This window comes from Anser brachyrhynchus (genome assembly GCF_964034855.1).
Source record: "Anser brachyrhynchus genome assembly, chromosome: 2".
Classification (NCBI taxonomy): Eukaryota; Metazoa; Chordata; class Aves; order Anseriformes; family Anatidae; genus Anser; species Anser brachyrhynchus.
The window spans coordinates 37105673-37118837 of NC_137695.1; positions in this window are offsets into that span (position 1 = coordinate 37105673).

Consider the following 13165-nt stretch of genomic DNA (forward strand, 5'->3'; position numbering starts at 1 on the left):
GCCAGTTAAATGTTACTGGAACGCACCCTGATTTTTTATTTACTTTGCCTTGTCAGCAATACACTCATAAATCAATGTTCTTCAACACTGAGGCTTGATGTCTGAAGATGAGTTTAATCATGAAGCTTCAAAGGCAACAGAGGGAAAAGAAATTAAGAAAAATCTATCACATTTAAAGAAACCATTAAATATGCTCTAATAATTTGTATCACAACAATTGACTAGATGCTTACCAGATTTCACCTGTGGTACAGTATTAAGAGACTGGCTGCAACTTTAATAAAAGAAATACTCAAGAAATCTCAAGACAAGACACACTGTCTCAGCGGTACATTTTTAAAACAACCCAGACCCATTATAATCATTTTGTTTCATAAGGACATTGTATAACTGAAGAGAGTGTTTCAAATTTATCAAATGCACAGAGGATTTGTGGATATGAAGTATTCCATTGAGTTTTTGCAAAGCATATAGACTATGTTAATTCTAATATCCAGCCAAATTCTAACTGGGGTAATTATTTATTATTTCTTTGAAGTGCAACAATGGTTTACAACCAAAAATAACAGCAAATGATAACACAACCATTCAGTGTCCATCCAAAAGATTTCAGAGTTCCTGCCTAGAACTCCTACCATAGAATACATAAAGTTTTCTACTTTTCAAAGAGAAGTCTCAAGTAACACCTCAGTTTTAGAATAACCTAAATACTGGTGATTTCCAGGATTCATATGTTGTGAAATCAGATTTCCAAACTGAAACATGATCACACTTGAAGACAGCTAAAAAACAGAAATATTATTTAGTGGCCCAAGCTTTGGTGTGGTTCCTGTGATGAGAAGCAATAGCTCCTAAAAAAAAATCATGTGGCATGTTTAGCTGGCATTTTAGAGAATCTGCTAAAGAATGTCAGTTTATTTATTCAAAATTACATTTTTATGATGCTTTGCTAAATACCTATACTATTCCTAACCACACTGTTCCTCAGTAGGGGTCCGACTCATAAGAATCTTCTATTGGACTTACAGAGTTTTAAAGCAAGCCCAAGGATAAATTTATCAAAAGACCATGGTTAAAATAAGAGCTTTGTTTAGTAAATAGAAATTCAAAGAAGCTTCTGATTCTGGGTGCACCATGCTGGCCTACTTTTCAAAAATGCTCAGCACCTGCAGTTCCCCTTGCAAAGGAGACTGGAGAATGAGACATTCCACACCTCAATTAGTGTACTGAGAGCACAAAAGCTTTAATTAACATAAAATCCAATGCAGTGATTTATGCAGATTAACCTTATTTACAGAGTTGAGCTTTAACAGGTGTTTTGTTGCCCTCCCTCCAAATCTAACAATGTTTAAGTTTTTCACTTAAGCAATTAAACTAAACAGAAACTAAGTTAAATAAATACATTACTCTGCTTTTGCCACTCTCACTTCACAAGTATCATTAAATCAGAGAAGACTGGACATCATCATAACAAAAAAGTGTGTCTTAAAACAAAGGAGAAAAGAATTATGAACAATCATGCTTGGTAATAGTGCCTTCCAAGAGGGACTGAATACTGAACAAATCCTTGCAGTCCACACAGGAAAGCTTCATGTATTGTACCTTCACTCTTGGATTGTCGGCATTATGCCTTGCCAATTCATAATTAACATCTGCTGTAGCTAAAGCACCCGATGCCAGACGTGAACCACTAAGGTCCTTTTAAAGTGTTGCACCATAAGTGCAAGAACCAATTTTCCAGTGAGGGAAAGAGAGGTTCAGGACATGCTCTACAGAATGATTCACTTAGAACTTGTATAAAAGCATTATTTAGCTCTGTTGTTTCTGTAGTTATCTGAATGAAATAATCAGCTGGTGGGAACAGACCAGAACATCACACTGTGTCCCCATCACCACAGTGAGCTGGCTTTGCATCTTCATTTTCACCTGGCACCTTAAATCAGAGAGGGTGTTCTGCCTATGTCTCACCCCAAGGAAAGGCTTCATGTCCATTTGGCCTGTTTGGTCATTCATGAAGGGTTTTTGTTCAGATCACCTAAAAACACTTCAGATGGTGACAGATAAACCCAAGAAACAGATGTAGGAAAATAACTTTGAGATCTCTGGTCAAAAATATCCTAATATCCAGTGAATGGGAAGGTGAATTTAAAGGTGACAAGAACCAGAGCCTCCTCCAAAATTAAAATTCACTGTGGTATCAGCAAGCAAAGCTGTGTGTGTGCATACAAAATTAACACTGTCTGTGAAAATAAATAGCCTTGGCAGCAACACTCCAGAGCTAGAGCATAATTGGCCTGCATTTTACTCCCTTCTTTTTCCTTGTAATTTCTTTGTGCTGCTTTTCTTTGTGTAAAGAAACCCTCATTCAAGGGATTTATAGCCTTTCAGGGAGGAAATTAAAGATTCAATGTCTCTCCATCAGTCACAAAGAGAGAGATTTGATTTTTAAAATAAATTATGGTTGTTACTTGTGAACGCAGTTTATCTGCATATCTTCAGACAATTCTAGCTGTTCTTGCATGAAAGCCTGAAATACAGCCACTAGTCAGTCTGACAGTATGGAGGTTAAAATAGGAAGCCTTTTTCTTTTCCCTCCAAGGCATATTCAGCCCATGGGGTTCATCCGAACAACGAGGAGACAACATGTTTTTGTACCTTCCCCCTCATGCTTGCATGGATCAGATTGATGAAGGAACCAGATCTGGGTTCATAGCATTCCTTTCTCTGCTCCTCCCAACACTTGATAAAAATAAAACATGGGCAACTGATTATAGATATTTATTTTTTTCCCTGCAGACACTGAAACTTCAGAAAAAGCGTATTCTAAAGGGGGCCTTAAAAAGCAGGATGAGAGGTTATTCATTACCTCCTGCAAACCGGGCTGCATTGAGTGCCTGGTCTTCAAATAGAAAGAGATCCTGAAAGAGAGAGAAGGCCTGGGTCCCACAATGGGCTCTGTGTGGCAGCCCCCCTAGCTGGCACAAAATCCCATTGACGGCAGTCAAACAATCTCCTCCACTGATGGACATGTAGAGGCCTACCCTGTACTGGCTGTGCCACAAGGTTTTTCCAAGAATAGCTACAGTTATTCATCCTTAATGGCCCAGAAAGTCTGGAAACTGCTCACATATTCTTGTTGAACATTATATGCACAAACATACACTCAGAGCTAGCTGCGGGCTGAAGAGAGAAAAACGTGAAGTTGATTCTGCCCGTTTAGATCCATTTTCTCTGAAAAGTGTGAGAATTAGCCTGGTGGTATAGCCGTTGTCTCTCTTCTGAAGGTTGCAGCAAATGGAAACAATGAGAAGTGCTAAAGCTAAATCTGACCCCTGGGTAAATTACATAAGCCTCCCTAGTGCCAAAACGTTGTCTGAGGAATTCCTCAGTTTTACACTAACCTGCTGTAATCCTTTTAGATGTCCCTTAGCTCTCATACCCCTCCCACAGGCATGTGAGACCTGGCCATTTTACAGAGCTCAAGTGTTGGGACTGCACAGAAAGCAAAAAAGAATTTCATAGGGAAAAGAAGCAGATATGTCATGATGCCAAACCAGGACTGTTTTTCAATACAAACAGCTTAGAGGATGTCATTGTCTCATTTGTTGTACAGGCCTCATGCAGAATAAAAATAGCTGCTCTCCTGACCTTGTTGACCATGGTCAAATTTCATTTCTGTTTCATCTTGCCTCATTAGTCCAGGACAGCCACCCATTATTTCACCAATAGGCCTTTCTCTTTTCATTCGAAAAATCTAATTAACAGAAAAAGCTCTCTTTGGTTTAAATTCAACTAAATACCGATCTGATTGGTACTGCCTTATGTTTGAAACTAATATGCCCCTTTGGGCATATATATCTATTTCATATAGCTACTTCCCAAGTGCTACAGTCATAGGGAATTATATTAATAGGACACTTCCAAGTTGAATCCAAAGGCAGTTTTCCTGAAGAAGCACTGAAGAAGACTTGAGCAAGGCTCTGAAGTACAGAAGGCCAAGCAAGGAAGGGAACTCATCACTTCTTCTAAAGGAGAGAGAGAAACCTGACTCTTCCAACTAACAGAAGAACAAAGTGGGTCCCTGACATATTCCATTTATTGTCAAGGTTTGTCACCTGTGAAGCCACAAAAGGCTTCAGAGGTAGATACAATAAAGTCATGCGTAAGGAGCATTATAGTCAGACTAATAATTCCCTGGGGAGTAGGGAAGAAAAGTCCCTCATGAATATAATAGAGTTCATTAAACAGACCAGTCAGCCCACAGTCAAGGAAGGTACATTTGACTATTTGATTTCTGAAAGGCATTAAACAAGGTGTCTCATCAAGACTGGAGAAGCTAAGCTGTCGCAGAGAAAGAGAGGAGGATTTTTTCAGACAGTATCAATGAATACTCGGGTTTCTCCATAGAAAGAGACCATCAGACACTCTGGTAGAGTCTGTTGCTGAGAGCCATGATGTCCAACAAATTCTTAAAATGTAGAAATGTAGAAAATATAGACAGTGAAGCAACAAAGTTGTTGAGGATAGTAAGGATAGGGAGCAACGGGGTAGAGATGCAGAAATGTCAAAGGATACTAACTAGTTGAAGAAATTGTCAACATGTAATTCACAGGGAATGTAGTAAGGAAAACAGACTTTGCTTGTATATTATGTACACAATAGAGGCTTCTGAACAATTCATGACCAGTCAGGGAAGAGTTTTTGAAGTTAAAATAGCTCCATGAAAATGTTCCAGTTAAGAAAGGCAGATCCTTTTATATAAAATGGTACCAAAGGAGGAAAGAATAAAATAGAGAACATTTCAGAGTTGCACTTACAAATTGGATATTGTTGTGCAGTTCTGATTCTGTCCCACCTGAGAAGATACAAAAGACCTAGAAAAGGTATGGAGAATGCAACACTGGTGATCAATAATAAGGTATACTGTCATATGAGGGATGATCAGGGAAATAGATTCTCTGGACCTGAGCACAGTATGGTATCCTACAGGCTAACAAAATCATAAGGGAAATAGGAAAGGAACGATTGTTCATTAATTTCCAATAGAAGTACTAAAAGCCATCTACAGCTACAAACAGCAGGTTAAGAGGAAATACTTCTTCATTCAGTGTATTCTTAAGCCACAGAACTGTGCCATGGGGCACTGTTGAGTTCAGATTTGTGGAGAAAAACCTACATACACCACCTTAGGTTCAGGCAGTCCTTGAGCATGAACAGCGGCAAATTGGGAGAGTCTGTCAGGGAAATATCACTATATGTTTTCCTCAACTAAAGTTCGCCCAGACATCTACTGTTGACCAATGTCAGAGACTAATAGAATTGAAACCTATATGTGAAGTAAAACAAACAAACAAACAAACAACAGGAACAACAAAACAATCTCATGTACTAGAGTTGCAGAAAAGTCAGGAGTTAATGCTGTGAGTGAGCATCTTAGTAGACAATTAAAGAAGGAAACTGGAGAAGTATATAAAATAAAGCATTATTCACAAAGCAGAGTCTAAAAGAAAAGTCCCTAATCTCTTTCATAACATGAACTCAGGGAGGAATTCTGTCAAAGTTAAGTGTTGACAAAACTATGAGCTGACTGAAGAAAACACCTTTCCACACGATGTGCAAGCAGGCTTCAGAATTCACTGCAATGGGAAGCTGTCAAGGCCATGAACTCAGCAAGAGGCAAAAACAAACTAAACATTCATGTGGATAAGTCATCGTTAATGATGATAACTTTGGATGAGATATTAAAATTCACGCTTCTGAGGTTAAGCTAAAAATCTAATGAGGGAGGGAAGTAAGTCATCAAACGCCTGTGTAGGCAGAATTCTCACACATCCCCTTCTTGTCAGGCAGGACATAGGCATATTTAGCCCATCAGATCAAATAACAGGCTCTACAATGGGAAGAGTTTCGTGTCTTTTCCTTTTTTGCACCATCTGTAATTTCAAAACTGAATTATTATGTGCTTCTTACTCTTTTTAATAACAATTAGTAAGGATATTGTACAATGTCTTTATGTTCTTTCTGTTCTTTGGGGAACTAGGAGTGCGAAAAGGCATGGAGGCTCCAAATGTACTGTCTGTGACCATTTGCTTTGGCCTGTAACTTGATTTATTGGCCATGTCACCACATCCTCGGTAATAATCATTACAACGAACCTGTGAGAAAGGGAAAGAAATGCCCAGCCATATCAAAAAGGAAAACAGAAAGGGTCAAAGTGATAAAGCATAGAGTTATTACCCAGAGTCTGTAAAGCAAACACAGTTATGGTGCTTATAGCAGGGACTGTAGTGGTAGCAACCACCAGCTCCAAATGAATCCATCCAATTAACAAAAATCACCATAAAATAGAAACTACTGGGAAAGGAAGAAAGGAAGAAAGAAGGAAAGAAGGAAAGAAGGAAAGAAAGACAAAGACGGAAGGAAGGAAGGAAGGAAGGAAGGAAGGAAGGAAGGAAGGAAGGAAGGAAGGAAGGAAGGAAGAGAAAGAGAGAGAAAGAAAGAGAGAAAGAGAGAGAAAGAGAGAGAGAGAGAAAGAAAAGAAAGAAAGAAAGCAAGAAAGAAAGAAAGAAAGAAAGAAAGAAAAAGAAAGAAAGAAAGAAAGAAAGAAAGAAAGAAAGAAAGAAAGAAAGAAAGAAAGAAAGAAAGAAAGAAAGAAAGAAAGAAAGAAAGAAAGAAAGAAAGAAAGAAAAAGAAAAAGGCAACATAATTAGCCTACCGAGTTTTTCACTTAAAAACACAAGACTGGATTGTGATTCCTGGACAATCAGTAATCCCCATTCCCTCCCCCCCACTCCCAAACTTTCTTCAGGCTGGGAATGGTGAAAATTATTTTAAAGCAAGGCAAACAGGTTAAATTTACCCACAAAGCCTTTATTTTCATAAAAGTGAAGCCAAGCTAAACCCATACCCCACAGAAATGTTTCCAAGTTAAAACCTGAAACAAAACTGATCTCTCCAGAAAGTAGTGTGTGAAAAGTATTTTGTGTCCCAGCAATTCTGAATCATTCTGTGAGATTAACTGCAAAAGGGTTTCAAATAAATTCAATTAATGTATTTGTATGTGTAAAAAAAAAATGGAAAAACAAAATACAATAAACCTAAGTGATTAAACTGTTTTCATATTTTGAAGTGTTCAAAAATCACTATTACTGATACAACAGGAATAATTCGCTTTTTTTTTTTTTTTCCATGCAAGTGTACCATTTATGACTGCTAATTTAGTCAGCTGCATGACCCGCTGACCCAAAGCTATCAGATTTCATTATCCACAAACCGGGGAAAGCTTGAATCTGTGGCAGAAGACACCTGCATCACTCATGCAGCCACCAACCACTCCCAAGGGCAGAGCTCATGAGCAGGGCTGGGAGCAAGTGGATGACGGAAGTGGAAGGTGAAGGACATGGTTAACCCAGACAGAACACAGCAAAAGCAAGGAGGTGACTTCAGTGATGGTGCTGGAGTCATAAACTTCAGTCCTGGTCCTCATTCTCCACCCTTTCCCAAGTTATCACACCCATTAACTTCATAAAGGTGGCAGGAGGCTTCACTAACATCTGTGAAGTGCCTTAAAATTATGTCATATTATTAAATGTGTGTTGTACATGCCAAAAGGACTCTAATCCTGCAGCTCTGGCTTGCCCAGAATGGTTCAGCTAAGGCCAGGGGGAATAATAATATCTGGGTGAGCAGGAAAAAAAATTCTTAAGGAAAAACACAGATTGAACCCCAGGGCATTTATTGCGAGAAGAAGGGAAAATGCTTATTTTATGCATTTTATGATAGCTGTTGCACAAAGCTGCCCTCACTTGCTTAGCCCCAAGGGCTAATACCCTTCCCAGTGACAGCAGCCTTTGCCGTTTTTATCAGCCATTTATCAGCCATCATCCCAAGCTCTGTTCTCATGGAAGTTAAAAGAAATTTTACAGGGGCCTCCCACAGCAGCCTCCCTAGGCTAGCCGTTGTTGTTGACATTTAGTGCAATCAATCTTATTTCCATCGCTGAAGTAAGGAACTGGGTAACCTTCTGTGCACATAGCTACCAAAATAAGCATTTATAAATGAATATACAAAGGACTTATTTAAAAGCAACACAAAGAGGACTTAAGAGGGTACTGGACTTTATGACCCCAGTACGCAGTTAAAGTGGATAGACAAAGGGGTGGGGATAGACATGAAAGAGTTAAGGAGTTGTAAGGATGTACTTTTAAGGATTTTTTTTTTTTTTGGCATGGAAATTAACATGAAAGTGAGACTCAAAAGAGTTCTTTGCTTCTTCATCATTAGATGTAAGCCATTGCTACACAGAACAGAGAAATGAAAACCTGTCATGCATATGTTTGAAGGCACGGTTGTGATTCAGTATTCTCCTTAGTCTGTCCTGCTGTGGAAAAAGATGTTTCCACCTTCTCTAACCTCTTTGTGCTGCTTGTTCTCACCAGCTCTTTCGTGCCAAGGTGCCTCTGTGGAACTGACCCAGGTGGAAGCAACTTCCCCAGGTATCTTCTTGGATTGCTCAACAACCAGATCAGTTCCCAGATCTGGCTTCCTGAACGGGTATTTGTGGCCCATGGTGGTGCAGGCAAGGAAATAGTTAAGCCACAAGTAAACAATGAAGGGACAGACAGTGGGAAGGACTGATTTATGGTAACAGGTGAAATGATTTACTAGGAATTGCAAGACAGAGATTTTTCCTGCTCAGAAAAAATAACAATAATAATAATAAAAATCCAGCTGTGGATTATTGTGAGCTAGCAATCTTAAAGGGGAAAAACCATACACAAACTCCAAAACTATGAAATTTCACAACCTGTCTGGCTGAAATGAGCATCTTTATCTACAGCACAAAATTGTGAATACATGAGCAAAATCAAAGATTATTGACTTTCTTAGAAGAATCGATAGATTTTGTGAGGTTGAAAGGAAGAGGCTACTGTAAATTACATTCTTAAGTGAAGATAAAATATAATTTACAGCATGCAATATTTTCAACAGAATTGTTGGGAAATAGAAAAAAAAGAAAAAAAAAAGAAAAAGTGTTATAAGTATCTTCTGTTCTGGCTCAGTGGGTGAATCTCTCCATCTCCCCAGCTTGTCTGTTTGTTTTTTAATTTGCCAGACTAGAAAGCTAAAATATTACAACACAATGGATCATGTTAAAATATTGCAGCACCATGGATCATGTTAAAATATTGCAGGATGAGGCTTGGTATTGAAATCTGGACTAAAAAGCTACTGAAAAGCACAGTGTCTTCCAGAGCCCTGTGTGTCAACATATATTGCTACTGACAGGTTGGGGGCATCAATGAGTTCTGAAATTAAAAAGAATGAAATAAATCATAAAGCTGTTGAAAGTCATAGGTGGAAAAAACATATTGGATCATATAATCCACCACCCTGCTGCTGCACAAAGATCTTAAGTGCCTTCTTTAGCACTCTCCACACATTGCATCTTCAACAGTCTCAGATGTTTCAGACTGCAGAAAATACCTTGTTGAAATCAATATTAATTGACTCTTTTTCTGTGTGACTAGGAGTATTTTATACCCTTCAAAAATAAGATACAAATGGGGAGAAAAAGCCACTATGTTAAGTATTTTTCACTATCTATGGTCCATTTAACTTTTAATTTAACTTTGTTCCTGGTTTCATTTTCATAGTTCACACACACAAGCTAATCATTTAATGAGTACATTAAGTTGAAGGATGGGCATTTTTTTAGTAATTTTTGCTGCCTTTTTTTTAGGAGTTTCATGAAAACCCCCTGCTATGTTCAAGAAGACTTTATTTTCACAATCTGTTTACGAATTGAAAAATTATACTTTTAATACATTTTCTTTGGCCTGGTGCATTGAAAAAAAAAAAAAAAGGTGAAATAGATACAGACCTGAGAATTCAATAACAGAATAATATAGTTAAAGATGATGTGGCAAATACAACATATGAACTTCTACATGTATTACTTTTGCAATATTTAATAATCATTCATATTTTTTTTTTTTTTAAATCCATGGGGAAAAAATGATTAAGGGCTTTTTACAGAACTCGAACAGTCTTTGAAACATTAAATAGTTCCATACATTAAATAGTGTTCTCATTTGCCGTTTACAGAGAAGCTATGGTCACTGGCAGGATAAAACCTTTTGGTTGGTTGTTTTTTTGTTGTTTGTTTTAAGTTGAGAGCAAAATGTTGGTGCTCAGACACCTGAGGCGTGCAGGTTAGTACACACATGACGTTTTGTGGAAATAGGGGTGGAAACAAACTAAAACAGCTTGGACCACCTCAAATCCAAGCAACTCATTTGCATCTGAAGGACGTAATGCCACATAGTTTTGTCTCTCTCTGCTGTTTTCTTGCCTCCAGCACTGGCAAGAACATTTAGCAGCAGAGAACTTAGATCACTTCTTTGTAGCTATTATTGGCCTCGTTTCTCACTACTTCTTCCACTACCAAGGAAAACATTGCACGTTACGAAACACGAGCCAAACTACACGAAATAAAGTTGTCTGCACGGGCCGGTTCCCACCGATGCAATAATCCACAGCACCACAGGGTGGTACTAGCTTTCTTCAGGTGGAAAGCGAGGCCGAGCGGTCGGGACAAGAAGCAGGGGAGGCTGGAGAGCAGCGGCAGCGAGGGACTCCGCCAGAGGCCAGCCTCGGCATGAGGACCGGGCGCCGAGCAGCGCTTCTCATCGCGCACAGACCGCACAGGTTTTATAGGAGCCACAATTTACTGCAGTCACAGCTCGTTCAGAGGGCTGGGGATGCTCTCTTGCCATCTGCCGGCGCTCTGGTTTCTCTCGAGAGGGCAGAGCATGGCAACGTGCAGATATTGCTGCTTTCATGCACACTTGGTGGTTCCAGCACCGCTGAGAAAATCCTCTTCCAAGGAAAAAATAGAGTGTTTTTTTTTTTTTTTTCCAGACAGAAATACCACTTGGAAGCCTATGAACAAAGATGTTCTTACATGGTAGTCCCACTAAAAGATGCAGCGAATAGGCACATATGCTTTTATTCATGTTTTTGCAACCCCAGTATCTTCACTTAAATAATTGGCACTGCTCTTTAATCTTAGAGAAACTCTTTTTAAGGAAGTACATCTCTTACCAGGCCAAATAGCAATGCTTTCAGTTACTTTATCCACTGCTGAGTCTGGACAGACCACTCACCAGCACTTGTAAGCAGATAGTGTCAATGTTATCTTCACAAGTAGAAATACTGATTAAGTTGCACTTGTCCCCAGTAGAGTCAATAGGGTTCCACAGGCATCTTTCAGCTTGTAGAAATGTTATTACTAACGATAGATGAGCTGGAAAAACACAGCTTCCATCTCAAACTCAGCTGAAGCATGGGACCAGGAGTCGGCAAAAGCATCTTTATCACTTCTGGAGAAATATGTTACCGAGTGATTGGAGAAAGCCAATCATGAGAGTAATGATCACCCTTTTAAGCTCTCTAGAATAGGCCAATGGTCTTGCTGCAGCTAATAAAGAAGGTCTGAGTGTTGTTAGTTCTAACAAAAGTGGGTGACATTAAAATCTTAAAAGTCTGAGGAGATCTGTCTCACGATCACATGCAGTTCTTTCACACTGCCGGAGTGCTGAGCAAGTTCTAGAAGCCTGACTACACTGTGGCTCAAGTGAGGCATATATATGTTCTTCCAGGAACAACACACTGTGGGGAAAAAAATGCATAAGGAGTGATTTATTTAGCAATAGGGAAATGCTGTATTAGTAGTCAGTGAGCTGTTGTAATGATCTGCTGCAGTAGCTCCCTGGCCTCTCTGTCTTGATCCATCAACTACACCAAACTTTCAGCATCCTCTCCAGCATAGATCAGTTAACCTGGTGCTTAAAGTACCATCTAGTTGCGCTTTGGGGCTAAAATTGAGTGTTGCAGTTGAAAACAACCAGTTCAGACTTTGGAAGGCTCCATGTTTTTGTTCTATGGACGAAAGGATCAGAGAAACTCTGTGACCATCTCACTGGTTTTGGCTTCCCCTTCATGTCTGGACATTGTGTGTTGCACTCCAGGGAAGCTGACTGTCTGAAAGCCAAGTTGTCTCCTACAGCCCCTGCTTGCAATTCAAGATTGCTCCAAGGAGTTTTTTTTTCCAAGTTCCTCTGCCTGCAGCGCCTGGGGTCAGCAGCAGGACTTTCCCTCTTGAGCTTGTAGCAGAGCTGGTCGAGTTCCAGCACATATACTTAAAACGCGCCTGGGTGATTTGGCTTCTGTGCCATTCCACCCCCCCCCCCAACACGCACTCTTTGCAAAAAGGGCTGTAATTAATGGTACTCTGTGCTCTGTGGATATCTTTATTTAATTAGTGTTGTTAAAATAGATGGCAAAAAGCAATCCCTCCTCTCCTTTCATGTGCACAAAGGGTCCCACAGACAGCAGAACCAGCATCTTCCTGGGAAGCAAACTTTTATGACATGAGACAGGAATTGTACATTCCTCAACACACCACAGACAGTCTCTGCAGAGACTGTGTGTGACTGTAGACAGAAGCAAGAGTCTGAACAGCATTAAATTGCTGTTCCTCTCAGAGCAAGGTCTAGTATGTTGTTGATTTCTTTCAGCCCTGTTGCTGGATTACTACTGTATTGAACAAGGATTACTTTTTGCTCTTTTTTTTTTTCTTTACTGAATTTATTTCCAAATCATAATATTAGTTTGGACAATGTACAGAGGAGTCATTGTCAAGTGTCCAATTAGCATGGCAACAGGAGACCTATCATTCAAAACAATGAGGAGGAAATAACTTCTGGGCACGTTTTAGGATTCTGTGATCTTAAAACATGATCTCACAAACACATTCCCCTTTCCAGGAATGGAGATTTCAGTACTTGAAATGTTATCAATGTTATCAGCTTGCTTGGTACCTGAATAAAATAACTTTCCTGCAAACGTTTAACTACTGGAGCTGGATGTTTTATTACCTTTGTTTACTTTACATCAAACTGATCTTCTCTAAGATCCATATATCATTCCCTGGTTAAAAGTACTGGTTCTGCTCCAGCACATCAAGCAATTTTATTCTGTAACACAGTTGTACAATGCAAGGAAATGAGAGGGGGGACTTCTCCATCTGGCAGATGATCCTCAGAAGTGGAAAAGAAGATGTGCAGGCTTATGCTATTAAACTTTTTGAGCTCAAATGGAA